The sequence below is a fragment of the Jaculus jaculus genome, chromosome 6 (assembly GCF_020740685.1).
Source record: "Jaculus jaculus isolate mJacJac1 chromosome 6, mJacJac1.mat.Y.cur, whole genome shotgun sequence".
NCBI classification, from domain to species: Eukaryota; Metazoa; Chordata; class Mammalia; order Rodentia; family Dipodidae; genus Jaculus; species Jaculus jaculus.
The window spans coordinates 91,416,144-91,437,849 of record NC_059107.1 but is presented as its reverse complement, the minus strand read 5'-3'; the positions used below and the strand labels follow the sequence as shown (position 1 = coordinate 91,437,849).

Below are 21,706 nucleotides of genomic sequence, written 5' to 3'. Positions count from 1 at the left end.
TGTGGCCTAGGAAGGCAGGTCATCCCATCTGCCGCTTGGTTTCCTAAGAAGCCCGAGATCCCCGATGTTTCAACTCCAGGTTTCATCACCGCCAGAATGCGGCCGGTCCTTAATTCTAGGCCAGGTCCTGTAGCTTGGCACTCTCACCTTCGTCCCCACAGTCTCATCTCCTTTCTCCGGCTCCCAGATCCGGGTTCTCGGCTCTGCCTCCCGCAACCACCAGCCCCCACACCGGCCCCCGCCCAGACTCAGGTTCCAGCGCCCAGGCTGCTTCTGCAGCAGCCGCTGCCATGGTGATAGATCTCGCGAGAACTACCGCTCGCTGCCGCTCGGTTCTCGCGCGATCAGTGGAGGTGGGAAGTAACCCGGCTTGGTGGTGGGGGTTCTCCGCACAGCTCCTGTCGCCGTCGCGGCTTCCGGTGCTAGGTGGAGGGAAAGGAAGGAAGGAGGGTGCCGCCGGGGAGCGGGGCCAGCGGAGCAGCTTCGCCGTGGTCGGCTTGGCGAGCCGGAGGCAGCGGAGCGAGAGCCGGGGCGGAACCGGCGGGGGCGGCGGCGGCGGCCGTGGAGCTGGGAGCAGGAACAGGTTAGGGGCTGGGGAGGGAAGAAGGCGGGTCAGGGTCGGAGCGGAGGAGACAGAGCCCCTCGCCGCCCGGCTGCCTGCTCTGGAACCCCCCTCACTTTGGGACGGTGGGTATTTGCCCATCCGAGAGCTTCGGGGCCGGGGGGTCGAGCCAGCCCTACTCCTCCCCCGCATTTGAAGGACGCGGAGCTGCGGTGGGGGCGGGGCGGGGGGCGCACACGGATTTGTCGTCTGCCTCGCTCCCGGGGGCGACCTGGCTCGCCCGGAGGTTCTCTTCCACTGCAGGAGGGGGAGGGGGCTTCTGAGGGTTTGGGGTTCAGGCGCGACGAAAGCTGTCCCGTGAGAGGTGATGCGGGGGCGGTGTGCCTGCTTGTATCTTCTCTTCTGCTAAAGGGTTAAGGAGATGCCGCTTTCCTTCCCTCCCACCTCCGCTGGAGCTGTCGGAGACCGGAGAAAAGCCTTGCTGTGCTTACACTTCTCCTCCCCCCAACCCCCATCATGGGGCAGGGGGTGCGCAGGGGATCGGGGTTTAGCATCAATCAGGGCCTGCTGGTTGGAGCACCCCGGCGCACTGTTCTGGTGGATGTGGTGCTTTGCTTTCGGGTCTTGGGAACGTCAGGGTGAGAAGAAGGCAGCAGGTGGGGAGAGGGTGGAAAGGAGGTTGAGAAGGGGGAGGGGACCTAAGCTTGCCTAGAGAAGAGAGGTGGGGCCTTCCTCCCCCAGGCATGGCGGGGGCGGTCTCACTGGAGGAGGGAGCATCTTGTCACTGGCCCTGAGTTTGTGTCTTCCAATCCCCTTTCTTTCTTTAGGAAATAACCAGGATTCCCGGAACAGAAAATGGAGCCATTGCTTATGCCAATCCTTTGAAAGAAAAAGGGGGAGGTGGGGAAGTGAAGTTCCCTGTTAAAACGAGCCACTCGTGTTTTGGGGGGAGTAGTTTTCTGGGTTCTGTTGCTGCTGGTATAGTGGTGGAGGTGTGTGTATGGTATGTGGTCCGGAGTGAAAAGAAATAGGGAGGTCAGCAGGGTGAGAGAGAAGTGTAATGTAAAACTCCTCTCTGCTGTTGCAGGGTTGGGTCACCACTGGTCTGTGGCATGAAAGTTTTATTGGGAGGAGTCCTGCTGCAGGAGTCTGATTGCTTGGGTCAGTGCAGCAGGATAGAATCTAGTCTGTACATACCTCCATCCCTGTATCTGGTCAGTAGATGGAGACATCTTTATTCCAATTTGTCTTTGGCCTGTTGTTGGGGTAATGGCTCCCCTTGTTACAACTAGCACTGGCTAGTGAGTTGGTTTTTGCATGTTGGACCTGCCTATGTTAAAACACATTCTAAGAAAGAGGCCCAATCCACTCAAGTCTCCGCTTTCATGGAATGAGTTATTGACCTTGGATTCAGCCAGGAAGGGCTCCCACGAATCACATATTTACATATCTCTTGTCATCTTACAACAAAAATTTACCCTCCCTCCCTTTTTTGAGACAGAATCTTCCTTTGCAGCCCAGGCTAGACTTACTCAAATGAAGAGTCTTGCTTTTTTCCGCAGGGCATTGTGGCGCACACCTTTGATCTCAGCACTTGGGAGGCAGAGGTAGGAGGATTACTGTGAGTTCGAGGCCACCCTGAGACTACACAGTGAATTCCAGGTCGGCCTGGGCTAGGGTGAGATCCTGCCTTGGGGAAAAAAATATCTTGTTTTTTTTTTAAAATTTTTTTTGTTTTATTTTTATTTATTTGATAGTGACAGACAGAGAAAGAGGCAGATAGGGAGAGAAGAGAGAGAGAATGGGCGTGCCAGGGCCTCCAGCCCCTGCAGATGAACTCCAGACACTTGAGCCCTCATGTGCATCTGGCTAACGTGGGACCTGGGGAATCGAGCCTCGAACCGGGATCCTTAGGCTTCACAGGCAAGCGCTTAACCGCTAAGCCATCTCTCCAGCCCTTGTTTTTTTTTAAATAGATGAACACAGGGAATGAATGCATAGAGCTGAATAAGGGTTCCTAGCACAGGCTGACCTGGAATTCACTCTGTATTCTAAGGGTGGCCTCGAATTCACGGTGATCCTCCTACCTCTGCCTCCCAAGTGCTGGGATTAAAGGCGTGCACCACCACACCCGGCTCCTAATTATAGTTTTAAAAAATATTTATTAGAGAGAGGGAAAGAAGCAGATAGAGAATGAGTACGCCAGGGCCTCCAGCTACTGCAGATGAACTACAACCACATGTGCCACCTTGTCCATCTATCTGGCTTTATGTGGGTACTGGAGAATTGAACCTGGGTCCTTTGGCTCTGCAGGCAAGTGCCTTACTGGCTAAGCTATCTCCTCAGCCCTCTAACTGTAGTTTAGGAAGTGGAAGGAGGGCTGGATGTAGTAACACAGGCTGGAAATTCCAGCACTAGGGATTACTAAGCATGGGGATAAAACAGTTTGAAATCAGCCTGGGTTTTACAGCAAGATCCTGTTTGAAAAACCAAAACTATTTCTGGTGTGGTGGCTCACATTTATTTGTAAGTCCAGTATACAGGCTGAGGTGGGGATCACCTTGAGTTAGACCACCAGGGAAAACCTGCCTTAAAATCCCAAACAACAGCAAACAGACCCCCCCCCAAAAAAAAAGAAGAAAAAAAAGAAAAAAAAAAAGAAAAAGAAAGCTAGGCTGTCAGCAAAAGTGCCTAGAGATAGCTGAGCATATGAAAAAAAAAAATTTTTTTTTTCGAGGTAGGGTCACACTCTGGCCCAGGCTGACCTGGAATTAACTATGTAGTCTCAGGGTGGCCTCAAATTCATGGCAATCCTCCTACCTCTGCCTCCCAAGTGCTGGGATTAAAGGCATGCACCACCATGTCTGGCTGCATATGAGAAATTTTATTTTGCTTATAAACTTAGTTGTGTAGTTTTGGTTTTGGTAAAATCACTTGTCCCCTCTAACTTCATTTTTCTTATCTGTATAGAGGTTAACAGTAGTATCTAGTAGGTTTGTATGAGAATTGAGATAATTACTGCAAAGCCCTTAGTGTACAAAGCAGCCTGTAAGTACTAAATTAGTATTAGATGCTATTAACAGCCCACCATCATGATGGTGATAATATGAACACCCAGGGCTGCCTTAAAGGGGAGAAAGCTTACAAAAGTACCCCTTGATGCCTGTGCAGAGGGATGGATGGTTGTGACTGTGACTTCCTGTGCTGGCTGTAGCCTTGCAAGCAGTGAGGTCTTTATATTAGTATAACCCTCAAGCAACTCCTGCTGCCTGAGTGGGAGGTAAAGCGAGGGCAAGACAGGGGCCCTGAACTGTCATCTTGGAGGTAGGACAAGGACATGAGGGCTCCAGAATGGTGTTTGTTAGAAAAGTCATTGTAAAGCTGGGTATGCTGGCACATGCTCGTAATCCTAGCACTTGAGAAGCTGAGCAGGAGGATCAACAATTCAGTGTTATCCTGGGCTATGTGAGACTGTTTCCAAAAACAAAAAAGAAAGAAAAAAGAGCTGGGGATGTAGCTCAGTTGGTAGAGTGCTTACCTATCTAGCATGCATGAAGCCCTAGGGTTCAGTCCTTAGCACTGCATAAAATGGGTAGTGGCACAGACCTTTGGTCTCAGTACTCTGGAGGTAGAGACAGGAGAATCAGAAGTTCAAGGATATCCTTTGCTACATAGAGTTTAAGGCCAGCCTAAAATAAATGAGACACTGTCTCAGGGGAAAAAAAAAAGTCAACTGCGGTGTGGTGTTACATGCCTTTATTCCAGTACTCAGGAGGCAGAGGTAGGTGGATCACTGTTGAGTTTGAAGCCACCTTGAGACTACAGAGTGAATTCCAGGTTAGCCTGGGCTAGAGTTGCCTGATGATCAGTTTTCAGAGATTTAGTTTCCTGGGTCTCCTCATTATTTTAGGTCTCTCAATCAAAATTTCATGATCTCCATTTCCTGAATTTAGCCATATCTTTTTTTTTTTTTCTTTTAATAAGTCTCATTCTAGGCCAGGCTGGCCTGGAACTCACTCTACTCTCAGGCTGGCCTTGAATTCACAGCATTTCTCCTACTTCTGTCTCTAAGTGCTGGAATTAAAGGTGTGTGTCACCATTCCATATCTTTAAACATGAATATCTGTTTCATAGTACGTTATGTTAAGGTTTAGAGATTGTGATATCTGTGAAATTCTCTGTCTACCATAGCTTCTTCATTTTGAAATGTATGGGAAAGAGAGGTAGGGTACTAATGAAACTTTTTTTTCTGGGAAAAAGATTTATTTTGGCTTACAGGCTCAAGGGGAAGCTCCATGATGGCAAGGGAAAACGATGGCATGAGCAGAGGGTGGACATCACCACCTGGCCAACATAAGGTGGACCACAGCAACAGGAGGGTGTGCCAAACACTGGCATGGGGAAACTGGCTATAAAGCCCTTAAGCCCGCCCCCAACAATACACTCCCTCCAGGAGGCATTACTTCCCAAATATCCATCAGCTGGGGAGCTAGCATTCACAACACCTAAGTTTATGGGGTACACCTGAAGAAACTTCTTAATAATAAACAGATGCAGGGACATTTGGAAAGGATCTTATAAAAAGTCAAGGCTTCACAGTGACTGAAGTAAAGGTTTTGTGAACATGGTAGGGCTTTGTCCTGCTAAGGATCTGTTATATCAGATGACCAGGCAGGACATGGCTCAGACTTTAGGGATTCATCATTACTGCCATATTCCTGAAGAAAAGTGAGATAAATGAGTGTGGCAGGCCTCATGTCTAATAGTACTGCTTAGCAGCATAATCCTTCCTTTGTTAGTTTGTGCACAAGACTGTTAAGCATGAGTTTTTTGTTTTTTTTTTTTTTCTTGAGGTAGGGTCTCAGTGTAGCCCAGGCTAACCTGGAATTCACTATGTAGTCTCAGGGTGGCCTCAGACTCCTACCTCTGCCTCCTGTGTGCTGGGATTAAAGGCATGCAGCACCACACCCAACTCCTTATTTATTTAATTTAATTTTTTAATTTTAATTTGACACAGAAGGAGAGAGAGAATAGGCATGCCAGGTTCTCTAGCCACTGCAAATGAACTCCAGATGCATGTACCACCTTGTGCATCTGGCTTATGTGGGTCCTGGGAAAGCAAACTTGGGTCCTTTGGCTTTGCAAGTAAGCACCGCTAAGCCATCTCTCAAGCCCTCCTTATTTATGTATTTGTTTTTTGGTTTTTCAAGGTAGGTCTCACTCTAGCTTAGGCTGACTTGGAATTCACTCTGTAGTCTTAGGATGGCCTTGAACTCACGGCGATTCTACTACCTCTGCCCTCTGAGTGCTGGGATTAAGTGCATGCCACCACGCCTGGCTTCCTTATTTATTTATTTATTTTGGTTTTTCGAGGTAGGGTCTTGCTGTAGCCCAGGCTGACTTGGAATTCACTATGTAGTCTCAGGGTGGACTTGAACTCATGGCAATCCTCCTACCTCTGCCTTCTGAGTGCTGGGATTAAAGGAGTGCGCCATCATGCCCAGCCATCTTATTTATTTTTAATGCATACTTAACTGTGTTCAGCTATGCCTGTGTGCCTGTGAACATAATAGTGTTTGTATGGAGGCCAGAAGACAATCTTGAATGACATCCTTAGGTGTGCTCCTCCCCTCCCCTGTCTCACTTTAGCCCAAACTGACCTGGAACTCACTTTGTCTTAGGCTGGCCTTTAACTCTCAGGGATCTATTCTGGTTTGTCCCCCATAAACTTAGGTGTTCTGAATGCTAGGTTCCCAGCTGATGGAGATTTGGGAATTAACGCCTCCTAGAGACTATTGTTGGGGGCAAGCTTATGGGTATTATAGCCGGTTTCCCCTTGTCAGTGTTTGGCATACACTCCTCCGGCTGTTGTCTACCTGATGTTGGCCAGGAGGTGATGTCTACCTTCTGCTCATGCCATCATTTTCCCTGCTGTCATGGAGCTTTCCCTCGAGTCTGTAAGCCAAAATAAATCCTTTTTTTCCCACAAGCTGCTCTTGGTTGGGTGATTTCTGCCAGCAATGCAAACCTGACTGCAACAATAAAGTTGGTACTAAGGAGTGGTGTCATTTGCTGATAGACACCTGACTGTGTGGCTTTAGCCTTTTGGAGCTGATTTTCAAGAGTGTGGACGGATTTGAAACCTTGACCTAAGAGATGCCTTGCAGTGCTGTAAGTACAACTTGATGGACTATTCTGGTCAGAGTTGAAAGACCTGAATGCAGTAAGTACTAAGGACTATAAGGTTTGGCTTGTCAGGGTGAGAAAGAGCTTTGCCTGGCCTGGGCTAGAAGCAGTTTGTGTGAGAAGCTTGCTGTTATGCCTGTATCCTGACAACTTGTGCAGGATTGCTTTGCATAGAAACAGACTGATGTGAGCAGAGGGATATGGCACAGAAAAAACTAAATCTTTGGGCCCAAACTGTTGCCTGTTCAGCTATAATTGTATGAGAGATTACAACCATTGAGATTGGGCCAGCTCACTTGCATTGAGACAACAGAAAAAATATAGACTCTTTTGAAGGGGCCTGAGTGCTCAAGGAGTATCCTATTCTTCAAAGTCTGCTTTATTTCCCCCTGGATTAACAAATTGGCAACCTACCTGGTATTGTGGAGTATAAGAAATTCAAGAAAGAGAGGGTCATTGAATTTGCAACACAGTCTTGTGTTTTGGAAATGGCCATGAGCAGTGTGAAGCACGTTTGTTGGATGCCTGCATGGAGACCTGATGGAGCTGTGAGGATGGATCGTAGGTTGCAGTGGGGACCCAGTGGAGATGTGGGGACCATGAGATGGCTGCTAAGGCGAGCTGCCAGCCCCGATGAAGTTTTCCAGGGTGAGTAGCCTAGCTGGAGAGGTGGAATTGGAACTCCAGAGATTTGGAGACTTGTCACTGGCTAGAGTTATTGGACTTGGAGCTACAGAGTTTGATGTTTTCCCTGTTTAAATCTTGTATTGGTTGAATATTTCTTTGCTATGCCCAATGCTATCTTGTGTAGTGCTGATGTTTATTCTGTGCCATTATGATTTTTAAAAATTATTTATTTATTTATTTATTTATTTGCAATCAGAGAGGGAGGGAGGGAGAGAATGGGCACACCAGGTCCTCTAGCCACTGCAAATGAACTCTAGATGCATGTTTCCCTTGTGCATCTGGTTTACATGTATCCTGGGCATTCAAACCTGGGTCCTTAGGCTTCGCAGGCAAACTCCTTAACCACTAAGCCATCTCTCCAGCCCCCATTATGGGTTTTTTGGAGGGATTTTTTTGCTGTTCTGGCTCAGTTAAAAGACCTTACATTAGGGGCTGGAGAGATGGCTTTGTGGTAAAGGTGTTTGCGCCACTGAAGCCAAAGGAGCCAAGTTCAATTCTTCAGGACCCATGAAAGCCAGATAAACAAGGGGCACTTGCATCTGGAGTTCACTTGCGATGGCTGAAGGCCCTGGTGCATCCATTCTCTCTCTCTCTGCCACTTTCTCCCTCTGTCAAATAAATATATTAAAAAATATACACAAACAAAAGAAATAAAAACAAAAGGCCTTACAAGCTGGAGAGATGGCAGAGGTGGTAGGATTGCTGTGAGTTCGAGGCCAGCCTGAGACTCCATAGTGAATTCCAGGTCAGCCTGGGCTAGAGTGAGACCCTACCTCAAACAATAACAACAACAACAAAAAACTATGGGGACTTTTACAGTTGGACTAAATGTGTTACATTTTACATCATGGATGGTTATCAGTTTATGGGGCCAGGGTGGAATGTGGTGGTTTGGTGGCCCCCATAAACTTAGGTGTTCTGAATGCTAGGTCTCCAGATGAGGGATATGTGGGAATTAACACCTACTGGAGGCAGTGTATTGTTGGGGGCAGGCTTATAGGTGTTATAGTCAGTTTCCCCTTGCCAGTGTTTGGTACACTGTCCTGTGCCTGTTGTCCACCTGATGTTGGGCAGGAGGTGGTGTCCACCTTCTGCTCATGCCATTGTTTTCCCTGCCATCATGGAGCTTTCCCTTGAGTCTGTAAGCCAAAATAAACCTTTTTTTTTTTTTTTCCCTACAAGCTGCTCTTGTTTGGGTGATTTCTGCCAGCAATGTGAACCTGACTGCAACATCCTCCTACCTCTGCCTTCCAAGTGCTGTGATCAAAGGTGTGTGCCACCATGCCCAGCTGCCATTCACTTCTTTTGAGACAGGGTCTCTTTTTTAAAATTTTATTTTTATTTTTTATAATTAATAACTTACATGATTGTAAACAATATCCCATGCTAATTCCCTCTCCCCACTTTCCCCTCTGAAACTCCACTCTCCATCATACCCCTTCCTCTCAATCAGTCTCTTTTTATTTTGATGTCATCATCTTTTCCTCCTATTATGATGGTCTTGTGTAGGTAGTGTCAGGCACTGTGAGGTCATGGATATGCAGGCCATTTTGTGTCTGGAGGAGTACATTATAAGGAGTTCTACCCTTCCATTGGCTCTTACATTCTTTCCTCCACCTCTTCCACAATGGACCCTGAGCCTTGGAAGGTGTGATAGAGATGTTTAAATCCTGAGCACTCCCCTGTCACTTATTCTCAGCACCATGGTGCCTCTTGAGTCATCTCAAGGTCACTGCCATCTGAAAAGAGAAGGTTCTTTACCAAAAGTGAGAGTAGCATTAATATATGAGTATGAATGTTAAGAGAAGTGCATACTGGGCAGTTTAATGAGCATAGAATGTACATTTAGCCAGACAGTAGCAGATGTTACACCCCTAGGGCTCATGACTACCCCTGTTGTAGGTTTTCAGTATCAGGTATGTATTCCCTCCCGTGGAACAGGCCTCCAGTCCAATTAGAGGGCAGTTGGTTTCCCCCATAACAGATGTGCCACTATTGCACCTGTTGGCTAATTTGGCCTGGTTGGCCAAGTATAAGGCTTCAGTGTTCACTGTTGAGTATCTTCACTGGTGATTTCTCTCTCTCCCATTGAACTGCATGTGGAATGGCTTCTTCCAGCTTTCTGTCAGCTGGTCTACATGGAGGAGGTTATCAGCTCAATTACAGCAGGATTTCTCAGTGGCCTTGCAGCTCAAATATGTGGAGTCTTCAGCAATAGGGTCTTAGACAGGGTCTCTTTCATTGGCCTGGAGTTCACAGTTGTACTAACCTAGCTGCAGTGAGCCCCAGGGATCCTCTTAGCTCTGCCTTCCTTCCAAGCTCTGGGATTACAGGCTTAAACCAACATACCCAACATTTTGCTTAGGTACTAGGGGTTGAAGTCAGGTCCTTTTTCTTGTGAGACATGTGCTTTACTGACTGAGCTGTCTCCCAGCCCCCTAACACCCAGTTTTATGCAGTTCTGGGAATCAAACTTAGGACTTCATGCATATTAGGTAAGTACTGTTAACAACTGAGGAACATCTCTAGCCCTGGAGTTCAAAAAATTTTTTTAATTATTTTATTTATTTGAGAGAGAGGTGGAGGGGGGCCAGTGATGGAAAGAACAGGCACACTGGCTTAAGTGGGTCCTGGGGAATTGAACCTGGTTCCTTTGGCTTTGCAGGCAAGTGCAAAGAGAGAGGAGAGAGAGAATTGCCAAGGGCTTAACCACTGCAGTCAAACTGCAGACGCTTGTGCCACATGGTGGGCATGTATGACGTTGCACTTGCCTCACCTTTGTGCATCTGGCCAATGTGGGATCTGGAGAGTAGAACATGAGTCCTTAGGCTTCTAGGTAAGTCCTTGACTGCTAAGCTCTCTCTCCAGCCCTGGAATATATATATTTAAAATATTTTTGTTTATTTTTATTTATTTGAGCATGACAGAGAAAGAGGCAGATATATATAGGGAGAATGGGCGTGCTAGGGCCTCCAGCTGCTGCAGACGAACTCCAGACATGTGTGCCCCCTTGTGCATCTGGCTAACGTGGGTCCTGGGGAATCAAGCCTTGCACCGGGGTCCTTAGGCTTCACAAGCAAGTGCCTAACTGCTAAGCCATCTCTCTAGCCCTGGAATTTTTTTTTTTAATTTTTTTGTTTTTATTTATTTGAGAGCGACAGAAAGAGGCGGGGGCGGAGAGGACACATCAGGGCCTCCAGCCACTGCAAACGAACTCCAGATGCATGTACCACATTGTGCACCTACCTGGCTTATGTGGGTACTGGGGAATCTAGCCTTGAACCGGGGTCCTTAGGTTCCACAGGCAAGTGCTTAACTGCTAAGCCATCTGTCTCTCCAGCCCTGGAATATAAATACACACACACATATATGTATTTTTTTTATTATATGTATTTTTTTTTTTTTTTTAAATATTTTTTTAAATTTTTTTAAATTTATTTATTTGAGAGCGACAGACACAGAGAGAAAGACAGATAGAGGGAGAGAGAGAGAATGGGCGCGCCAGGGCTTCCAGCCTCTGCAAACGAACTCCAGACGCGTGCGCCCCCTCGTGCATCTGGCTAACGTGGGACCTGGGGAACCGAGCCTCGAACTGGAGTCCTTAGGCTTCACAGGCAAGCGCTTAACCGCTAAGCCATCTCTCCAGCCCTTATATGTATTTTTTAAGTACCACATTTTATTCAGATTTTACAAAGGAGTGCAGAAAGGGAAAGGCTGAGAGGCAAGGGGAAATAAAGTGGGGAGAAAAGTAGTACACTATGTGGAGCCCAAAAGCCCATGTGGGCTACATGTAGCTCAGGAGTCCATGTGACCAGATGGATCTGGGGGAAAAAGTGTGGAAAGAGAAGAGAAGAGAGACAAGAAAGTTCACCGAGCTCCTGCCATGTGAGGAGCTGGAGGAGATAAAGAACCCATGTGGAGAGTAAGGGCCAGGGGGCTCTCCCGGCTGGGCCCAGGCCGAGCCTAGGGAAAAACTCACCCACAGCTGGAAGTTCCCCAAGTGATCAGAGAGCCAGCCCTTTTTTCTTATTTGCCCTTCAAAATCAGTTGTGGTGAGGCATTATAGTTCATGCACCTAGAATCCCAGAATTTGGAGCCTTTTTTGTTTTTGTTTTGTTTAATACTTTTAGTGTATACTTAGGTGCATGCTACAGTGTTCATATGGAGGTCAGAGGACAACTTTAAGGTGTACATGCTCTGCCTTCTGTGAGAGAGTGTCTTTTAAATTATTTATTTACAAGGAGAATGGAGAGAATGAGGGAATGAATGAATGAATGAATGAATGGTGCACCAGGGCCCCTTGCCATGGCAAATGAACTTCAAACGTATGTGCTACTTTGTGCATCTTGCTTTATGTGGGTACTGGGGAACTGAACGTGGGCCAGCAAGCTTTGCAAGCAAGCTCCCTTAACTGCTGAGCCTTTCCCCAAATCCCTGAGACAGGGTCTCTTGAAGCTGCATACCAACTGCCAGACTGCAAATGAACAAAAAAGTCAGACTCATTCAGACTTACTGGCCTGTGAGCTTCGATTCTCCTGGTTCCACCAATTTTTTTTTTCTTTTTTTTTTTTGAGGTAGGGTCTCACTTTAGCCCAGGCTGATCTGGAATTCACTGTGTAGTCTCAGGGTGGCCTTGAACTCATGGTGATCCTCCTACCTCTGCCTCTGAGTGCTGGGATTAAAGGCATTTGCCATCATGCCCAGCCTCTACCGTCCCTTTTTTTTTTTTTTATTTATTTATTTGAGAACGACAGACAGAAAGAGGCAGAGAGAAAATGGATGCGCCAGGGCCTCCAGCCACTGAGAACGAACTTCAGATGCATGTACCACCTTGTGCATCTGGCTTACTTGGGTCCTTAGGCTTCACAGGCAAGCGCTTAACCACTAAACCATCTTTCCATCCCCCACATAGGCATGTTAGGATTACAGATATATGTGCCACTATGTATCTGACTTTAAGTAGGTGCTGGGCAATTGAATTTGGGCCAGAAGACCCTGTAAGCAAACTCCTTTAACCACCATCTCCTCAGCCCTTTTTTGTTGTGAGAACATGGAAACCAATTCTCCGGGGGTTTTGTTTGTTTTCTTCTGAGGTAGGGTCTTGCTCTAGCCCAGCCTGACCTGGAATTCACTATGTAGTCTCAGGATGGTATCAAACCTCATGGCGATCCTCCTACCTCAGCCTCTTGAGTGCTGGGATTAAAGGTGTGCACTACCACACCTGGCTACTTCTCCAGTTTGTCAAATACAGGGAAAAGATCATGAGCCACCAATAGATTCTTGGCTCATCTGATCCCACAGGTGTGTTTTTTTTTTAAATTTTATTTATTTATTTATTTGAGAGCGACAGACACAGAGAGAAAGACAGGTAGAGGGAGAGAGAGAGAATGGGCGTGCCAGGGCTTCCAGCCTCTGCAAACGAACTCCAGATGCATGCGCCCTCTTGTGCATCTGGCTAACATGGGACCTAGGGAACTGAGCCTCGAACCGGGGTCCTTAGGCTTCACAGGCAAGCGCTTAACCGCTACGCCATCTCTCCAGCCCCCCACAGGTATTTTTTCCTTAGTGGAATCATTCTCCTCAGCAAACATGTCAGTCACTAGCTACAAGTTAGTATTGGGGCTTTATGCTGGGGACATGAAACATAAGGCATAGGCTCCTGCAGGTAAGAGGCTCATAGTCCTAACCTTTCTCTTATCATGACATTCACAGAAAATGTAACTAGACACAGCTGCTTAAAACCTGAGACGACTAGTGCAGGGGCTCTAGCCACCTGAAGCCCTACTACCCAGCTCTCTTGACTTTTGGAATCAGTAACTCCATTGACCTGTAATGCATTTGAGGCACTTTGCAAACTTTTAGCTTTGGTAAGCAAACAGACAAACATGAATAAATTACACTGTGGTAAGTTGTAGAGTAGTGTTTGAGGAGCTGAGGGATCCCAGATAGCTTTTATTTCCTAAGGTGGGTAGTTTACAATTGTTTTTCTGTATCCTTAGGTCTGTTCTATAATGGTTAGCCTTGCTCAAATCCTGGCTTCCTATTTTGGCTTGTTCACTGTGAACTCCATCTTGACTTTTCTGGGGGAACCAGGTTATTGCTGCCTTATGTTAACTCTTGAGAGTTAATGATGGATATTCAGCATTTTTGTAATTTGGAAAGTGTTGCAGTCAGGTTCACATTGGTGGCAGAAATCACCCAATCAAAGCAGCTTGTGGGAAAAAGGTTTATTTTGGCTTACACACCCTAGGAGAAGCTCATCATGGCAGGGGAAAATGATGGCATGAGCAGAGAGTGGACATCACCCCCTGGCCAGCTTAAGGTGGACTATAGCAACAGGAGAGTGTGCCAAACACTGGCAAGGGGAAACTGGGTATAATGCCCATAAACTCACCCCCAACAACACACTGTCTGGAGGAGACGTTAACTCCCAAATCTCCATTAGCTGGGAACCTAGCATTCAGAACACCTCGTTTATGGGGGACATCCGAATCAAACCTCCACAGAAAGTATAGATATCCAAAGATGTAGGTATGAGTAGCTGTAGACTATCTGGGGATGGAACAGTTGTAAGCTGGTCAGATTCTAAGGGAGGGCAAGCTTAAGCTTTGGTAGGTTAGTGATGCAGGATATCCCAGAGAAACAGATGTCTATGACATATTTTTTAAAAATAGGTATTTCCTCAAGGTATCATGGTGATGGAAAGAAATGACCGCAGTGCTCAGTACTGCAATACCTCTATCACACTCTCCAAGTCTCAGGGTCTAATGCAGAAGAGGTGGTGGAAAGAATGTAAGAGCCAAAGAAAGGCTAGTACTCCGTACACATGCTCCCTCCAGACACAAAATGGCCTGGATATACATGGCCTCACAGTGCCTGATACTACCTGCACAAGACCATCATAAGAGGAGGAAAAGATCATGTCATCAAAATAAAAGAGACCGATTGAGATGGGGAGGGGATATGATGGAGAATGGAGTTTCAAAGGGGAAAGTGGGGAGAGGGAGGATATTACCATGGGGTAACTTTTATAATCATGGAAATTGTTAATAAAAATTTGGAAGAAAAAAATATTTCTGTTTATTTGAGAGAGGGAGAAAGAGGCAGATAGAGAAAGAGTGGGTACACCAGGGCTTCCAGCCATTACAAACAAACTCCAGATGCATGTGCCATCTTGTGCATCTGGTTTACGTGGACCTTGGGGATTTGAACAGGGTGTCTTCGGCTTTATAGACAAGTGCCTTAACCGCTAAGCCATCTCTCCAGCCCAATATTTATCTTTGTTAAAAAAGAAGTCACATGGGCAGAAGCAGTTAAGGTGTTTACCTGCAAAGCCCAAGTATCCCGGTTCAATTTCCCAAGACCCACGTAAACCAGATGCACAAGGTGGCACATGCATCTGGAGTTCGTTTACAGTGGCTGGAGGCCCTGGCATGCCCCTTATCTTTCTTTCTCTTTCTCTCAAATAAATAAATAAATAGGGTTAAAAAAATTAGCCCAGTAGCACACAAAGCTAGTTGCACAAAATGAAACATGTATTTGGAGTTCATTTGCAGTGGCAAGAGGCCCTGATTGATGTACCTGTTCTCATCTTCCTCCTCCCTGCTTGCAAATAAATACAAATGTTTTTTTAAAAAAATACTTAAAATTATTTTAAGATGGGTGTGGTGCCTTTAATCCCAGCACCTGGGAGGCAGAGGTAGGAGGATTGCCATGCGTTTGAGGCCACCCTGAGACTACATAGTGAATTCTAGGTCAAGCCTAGGCTAGAGTGAGACTCCACCTTAAAAAAACAAAAGTAATTTTACCTTTATTTATTTGCAAGCAGGGGGAGGGAAGGAATGAATGTGTATATGGTTACATAAAGGCTTCTTGCCACTGCAAACAAACTGCAGATGCATGTGCCACTTTATGCATCTGGATTTACTTCTTAGAGTAAAGGGCTCACAGTCCCAACTAGAGCTCAGGTTAGGGTTAAGGCTATTAGACAAGGATGTTGGGGAATCCAACCTGGGTTGTTAGGCTTTGCAAGCAAATGCCTTTAATTGCTGAACCATCTCTCCAGCCCAGCTGTGCTATTTAGAACTCTTGATTTCCCATTTGTTGTTCTGGTAGTTTTGTTTGTTTGTTTTATTCTTTCTTTCTTAATTTTGTTTATTTGAGAGAGAGAAAGAAGCAGAGAGAGGGAGAGAGGAAGGGAGGGAGAGAGGGAGAGAAGGAGAATGGACGGACATGCCAGGGCCTCTAGCCACTGCAAGGAATGAACTCCAGATACATGTGCCACCTTGTGCACCTGTCTTTATGTGGGTTCTGGGGAAATCGAACCTGGGTCCTTAGGCTTTGCAGGCAAGCACCTTAACTGCTGAGCCATCTCTCCAGCACAGGTTTGGTGAAACTTCCTTTTTGGTGAAGCATCTCTATATAAACTTCTTTTTAAACCCTCCCCGCCTTTTTTTTTTTTTTTTTTTTTTTACAGACAACTTCTATAATTATAGCTAATAAACCATGATAATTTCCTCCCCTCTCCTACTTTCTTCTCCACAAATCTACTCTATCATATCCCCTTCCCCTTTCAATTAGTCTCTCTTTTATTTTGATGTCATCATCTTTACCTCCTATTATGAGCATCTTGTGTCATGGGTATTGAGGCCAAATGGTGTCTGGAAGATTGCATTGTAAGCAGTCCTACTGTTCCTTTGTCTTACATTCTATTTTTTTTTAATTTTTAAATTTTTATTAACATTTTCCATGATTATAAAAAAAACCCATGGTAATTCCCTCCCTCCCCCCTGACACTTTCCCCTTTGAAATTCCATTCTCTATCATTTTACCTCCCCATCTCAATCATTGTACTTACATATGTACAATATCAACCTATTCAGTACCTCCTCCCTTCCTTTCTCTTCCCTTTATGTCTTACGTTCTTTCCGTCACCTCTTCCACAATGGACCCTGAGTCTTGGAGAGTGTGATAGAGATGTTTCAGTGCTGAACCCTCCTCTGTCACTTCTTAGCACTATGGCGCCTTTGAGTCATTCCAGTGGTCACCGCCATCTGAAAAGAGAAGTTTCTCTAACCAAAAGCGAGAGTATCATTAATATATGGGTATGAATGTTAGGAAAAGTGCTTACATAGCAGTTTGGTGGGCATAATGTGTACATTTAGCCAGATAGCAGCAGGAATTATACCCTAGGGCTCATGACCTCCCCTGCCAGGGTCTCTAGCCACTGCGAACAAACTGCAGGTGCACATCAGGGCCTCTTGCCACTGCAAATGAACTCCAAATACATGTTTCACTTTGGCAACTAGCTTTGTGTGCTACTGGGCTAATTTTTTTAATCCTATTTATTTATTTATTTGAGAGAGAGAGAGAATGAAAGAAAGAGAATGGGCATGCCAGGGCCTCCAGCCACTGTAAACGAACTCCAGATACATGTGCCATCTTGTGCATCTGGTTTACATGGATCTTGGTGACAGGATAGCATGCTATCTGGTAGAAGAGGCAGGGACAGAGAAGCCAACATCTCTTTGGAATGCTATCTAAGTCAAACTTCTGATTACACTTAAAGAGATTACTTTTGGGGCTGGAGAAATGGCTAGCTTGGTGGTTGAGGCGTTTGCCTGAAAAGCCAAAGAATCCAGGATCGATTTCTCAGGACACATGTAAGCCAGTTGCACAAGGTGGCACATGCATCTGGAGTTCGTTTGCAGCAGCTGAAGGCCCTGGCACACCCATTCTCTCTTTTTCCCTCTCCTCCCTGCCTCTTTCTGTGTCTCAAATAATTTTTAAAAAATGAGATTACCTGTGTCCATAGATTTCAAGGCCCTGGATTGCTCTAGGAAGGCATGTGGTAGCTACCAGATATTTAATTAGGTGTTTGCTAACTGCAGTTCTACTCTTCTGGCCATTTTATAGTTTTCCCAAACCAGTTCTAGGGTCAACTGTGGGTAGAAAATGGCAGAGAACTCACAACTTTTTTTTTTCTTTAAGGTAGGGTCTCACTCTAGCTCAGGCTGATCTGGATTCACTCTGTAGTCCCAAACTGGCATCAGACTCACTGCGATCCTCCTACATCTGCCTCCTGAGTGCTGGGATTAAAGGTGTGTGCCATCACACCCAGCTTTTTCCTTATTGACCACTTAAAATTTTTTTTTCTAAACATTTTTATTTATTTACTTGAGAAAGAGAGAGAGAGAATAGGCAAGCCAGAGTCTCCAGCTGTTGCAAATGAACTCCAGATGCATGTGCCACCTTGTGCAGCTGGCTTACATGGGTCCTGGGGATTTGAGCCGGGGTCATTTTGTTTTGTAGGCCAAGTGCCTTAACTGCTAAACCATCTCTCCAATTTTTTACTTTTACTTTTTAGTTTTTTTAGCTTTTGGTTTTTCGAGGTAGAGTCTTGCTGTAGCCCAGGCTGACCTGGAAAACAGTCATGGCATTTCAGGCAGGATATGAGCAGATAAACATGAACAGTAACAGTATGCAAGAGCTTTGAAGTTCCCTTCTTGTATGGACTAGTAAAATCAGAAAGCCACTGTGGAGGGATGTAGATGTAGCTTAGTTGGTAGAGTGCATGGTGGCACATGCTTAGCACCAGGGAGGTAGGGTCAGGAGGATACATGAGACACTGTCTCGAAAAGTGGGAGGGTGGAGTGATGGCTCAGCGGTTAAGGTGCTTGCTCGCCTTGCAAAGCCTAAGAATGCTTGTTTGAATCTCCAGGTCCTATGAAGCCAGAAGCCAGTGAAGCAAACATTCCATGTCACACATGTGCACAAGGGGGCGCATGTGTCTGGAGTTTGTTCACAGTGGCTGAAAGGCCCTGGCGTGTCCATTCTATCTCTACCTCTTTTTCTCAAAAATAAAAAGAAAAAATTTAAAAAACTGAAGTCTTCATTTGATGGTCTGAACAGGCAGTTTCAGAGTAAAGGTTGATGGTTCATATTCATTTTTTTTTCAATTTTATTTATTTTTTTCTTTTCACAATTTTTATTAACATTTTCCGTGATTATAAAAAAATATCCCATGGTAATTCCCTCCCCCCCCACTTTCCCCTACCATGGGATATTTTTTATAATCATGGAAAATGCTAATAAAAATTTAAAAAAATAAATAAAAATCTAATAAAAAAATCCCATGGTAATACCCTACCCCCCCCCCGCACTTTCTCCTTTTCATATTCATTTTTAACAGCTTTTCACAAGCCAACCCAGACTTTCAGGAAATGAAATAAAAATAGAGTTGTTGGGAGGCAGAGGTTGGAGGATCTCCATGAGTTCAAGGCCACCATGAGGCAACACAGTGAATTCCAGGTTAGCCTGAGCTAGAGTGAGACCCTACCTCAAACAAACAAACAAACAAACAAACAGGCAAGCAAAAAAAAAACAAACAAACAGTAGAATTGGGGCTGGGGATAATGGCTCAGTGGTTACAGGTGCTTGTTTTCTTTCTTTTTTTTTTTTTTTTTTTCGAGGTAGGGTCTCACTCTGGCTCAGGCTGACCTGGAATTCACTATGTAGTCTCAGGGTGGCCTCCCGAGTGCTGGGATTAAAGGCGTGCGCCCCCACGCCCGGCTATAGGTGCTTGTTTTCAAACCTGCTGGTTCTGGTTCAATTCCCTAGCCACCCATGTAAAGCTAGATGCAAAAAATGGCACAAATGAAGCTGGGTGTGGTGGCGCACACCTTTAATCCCAGCACTCGAGAGGCAAAGGTAGAAGTATCATCATGAGTTCGAGGCCACCCTGAGACTACATAGTGAATTCCAGGTCAGCCTGAGCTAGAGTGAGACCCTACCTCAAAAAACAAAACAAAATGGCACAAATGGCTGACATTTCATTTGCAGTGGTAAGAGACCCTGGCATACCCATACACACGTGCATGCATGTATGCACACATACACACAAATTTATTTTTTATTTTTGATAGAATAGGTGCTCCAGGGCCTCTAGCCACTGCAAACTCTAGATGCATGTACCATCATGTGCATCTGGCTTATGTAGGTACCACATAATCAAACTTGGGTCCTTAGGCTTCACAGGCAAGTGCTTTAACTGCTAAGCCATCTCCCCAACCCATCAGCTTAAAAAAATTATTTATTTATTTATGAAAGAGAAAGAAAATGGGTGCGCCAGGACCTTCAGCCACTGCAAATGAACTCCAGACATGTGCTACTGTGTGCATCTGTCTTATGTGGGTACTGGGGAATTGAACCTGGGTCCTTAGGCTTTGCAGGTAAGCACCTTAGCTGCTAAGCTATCTGTCCAGCCCCCCAGCTTTCTTTTTCTTTCTTTCTTTCTTTTTCTTTCTTTCTTTCTTTTTCTTTCTTTCTTTCTTTTTTTTTTCTTTTTTGATTTTTCAAGGTAAGGTTTTGCTCTAGCCCAGGCTAACCTAGAATTTACTATGTTGTCTCAGGGTGGCCTTGAACTCATGGTGATCCTCCTGCCTCCCAAGTATTGGTATTAAAGGCATGGGCCACCATGCCCAGCTCCCAGGTTTTGTTTTTAAAGGCAGTCTTGGGCTGGAGAGATGGCTTAGTCGTTAAGAGCTTGCCTTTGAAGCCTAAGGATCCCAGTTAGAGGCTCAATTCCCTAGGACCCATCTAAGCCAGATGCACAAGGTGGCACATGTGTCTGGAGTTCGTTTGCAGTAGCTGGAGACCCTGGCACGCCCATTCTCTATCTGCCTCTTTCTGTCTGTCACTACCAAATAAGTAAATTAAAATAAAAATAATAATGCATTCTTTTTTTTTTTTTTTTTTTAAAGGCAGTCTTTCTCCCTCAGCCCTCCTTAGTGCTTGAAGAAATGTGTCTCCATGCTTGGCTTGAGGTCAGCATTGAAGTAAGACTTAAGTATAACAGTTTAGCCAGAAGCAAACCAAAGGATAGCATTCTCATAAGTTGGACCAGGTGATAATGGTGCTCATCAGCCACTGCTGTACTCACATTGTTAATCATTTAATCAGCACTAGTTTCAACTTTGATGGACAGCAAGATAAGTGTATGCCATAAATTCAGTTTAGAATCTGGCCAAAGTCCTCTAATGACCTTTGTGAGTGTGTGTGTGTGGGGGGGGATAGAGATTGGGTCTCACTCTAGCATAGGCTGATCTGTAATTAACTCTAGTCTCAGGCTTGCCTTGAACTCACCAATATCCTCCTCCCTTTACTTTGAGTACTGGGGTTAAATGCATGTTCCACCATGCCCAGCTGGGATTTTTTTTTTTTTTTGGTTCTTTTAAGGTAGGGTCTTGCTCTAGCCCAGGCTGTCCTGGAATTCACTATGTGGTCTTGGGCTGGCCTCGAACTCACAGCGATCCTCTACTATTAGCAGCTTATGAACTTTTTTTTTTTTTTTTTTGAGGTAGGGTCTCTAGCCCAGGCTGACCTAAAATTCACTATGTAGTCTCAGGGTGGCCTTGAACTCACAGTGATCCTCCTACCTCTGCCTCCTGAGTCCTAGGATTAAAGGCATGAGCCACCATGCTCAGCACTAACTTTTTTTTTTTTTTTTCAGCACTAACTTTTAATGAAATGCATCTTTTGGCATCATCCCCAAAGAGTGGAGGAGGGTTTTCGTTTCTGGATGGTGGTAACAGAACTAGAAGTCTTGTAGATTGCCCAGGTTGGCATGACCTGATCTTACTAGCTGGACAGGTGTGCTAAAGAGTACCATCTGCCTGGGTGAGTTGAGTCAGGGAGGACAGGGAGAATGGCTGGTGGGCGAGTTGGCTGAGGTTGGACTCCAAGGTTGAGTCAGGCCCTCTTCTCCCTGTGGTATGAGCCCTGTGGGTCAGGGGAAGGGCTCCTCTGTGGAACCTTCAGGGAGTGCCACACCTGGCTCATTAGTGGATGTCTGGGATTTCTTTGAAGATGAAACACACCATAAGCACTCATTGTTTTGTTGTTTTGGACAAACTAGTACTTGGGTCTCTAGGGGCTGTTGATCTAACTTTGCACTAGTCTGGAATTTGCTGCAAATCAAATAGAAATAACAAAAAACAAGGTTGAAGAACTTTTTGGAAAAAAAAGAAAACTGTCCCAAAACTTCCATGCCTATTTAGCTTGTAAATAAAATTCTTTGCCATCGCCTTTCACATTCTTGAGTTTAGATGCACTTTGTCTTGACCTGTTCCTTCTGTGTTTGGGGTTTGTGTGTCTGATTCCTAAACTCCAGGTAGTGCCAGCAGCTGGCATAAGGTGATTGCCTACTGACACATGCCTCCTGCAGGCACAGAGAACTGGTTGGCATGAGTGGTTCTGAACCCCCATTTCATG

At 45.5% G+C, this 21,706-nt stretch overlaps 1 protein-coding gene across 1 annotated transcript in view; it reads left to right on the top strand.

Annotated features, from left to right (window-relative positions):
* The first annotated feature begins 393 nt into the window (after window positions 1-393).
* Window positions 394-21,706, top strand: part of Arf3 (ADP ribosylation factor 3) — a 30,465-nt gene continuing 9,152 nt past the window's right edge. Inside the window, exon 1 of the mRNA XM_004668569.3 lies at window positions 394-583. The gene's annotated coding sequence lies outside the window, so the exon portion shown is untranslated. The remainder of the gene's footprint in view (window positions 584-21,706) is intronic.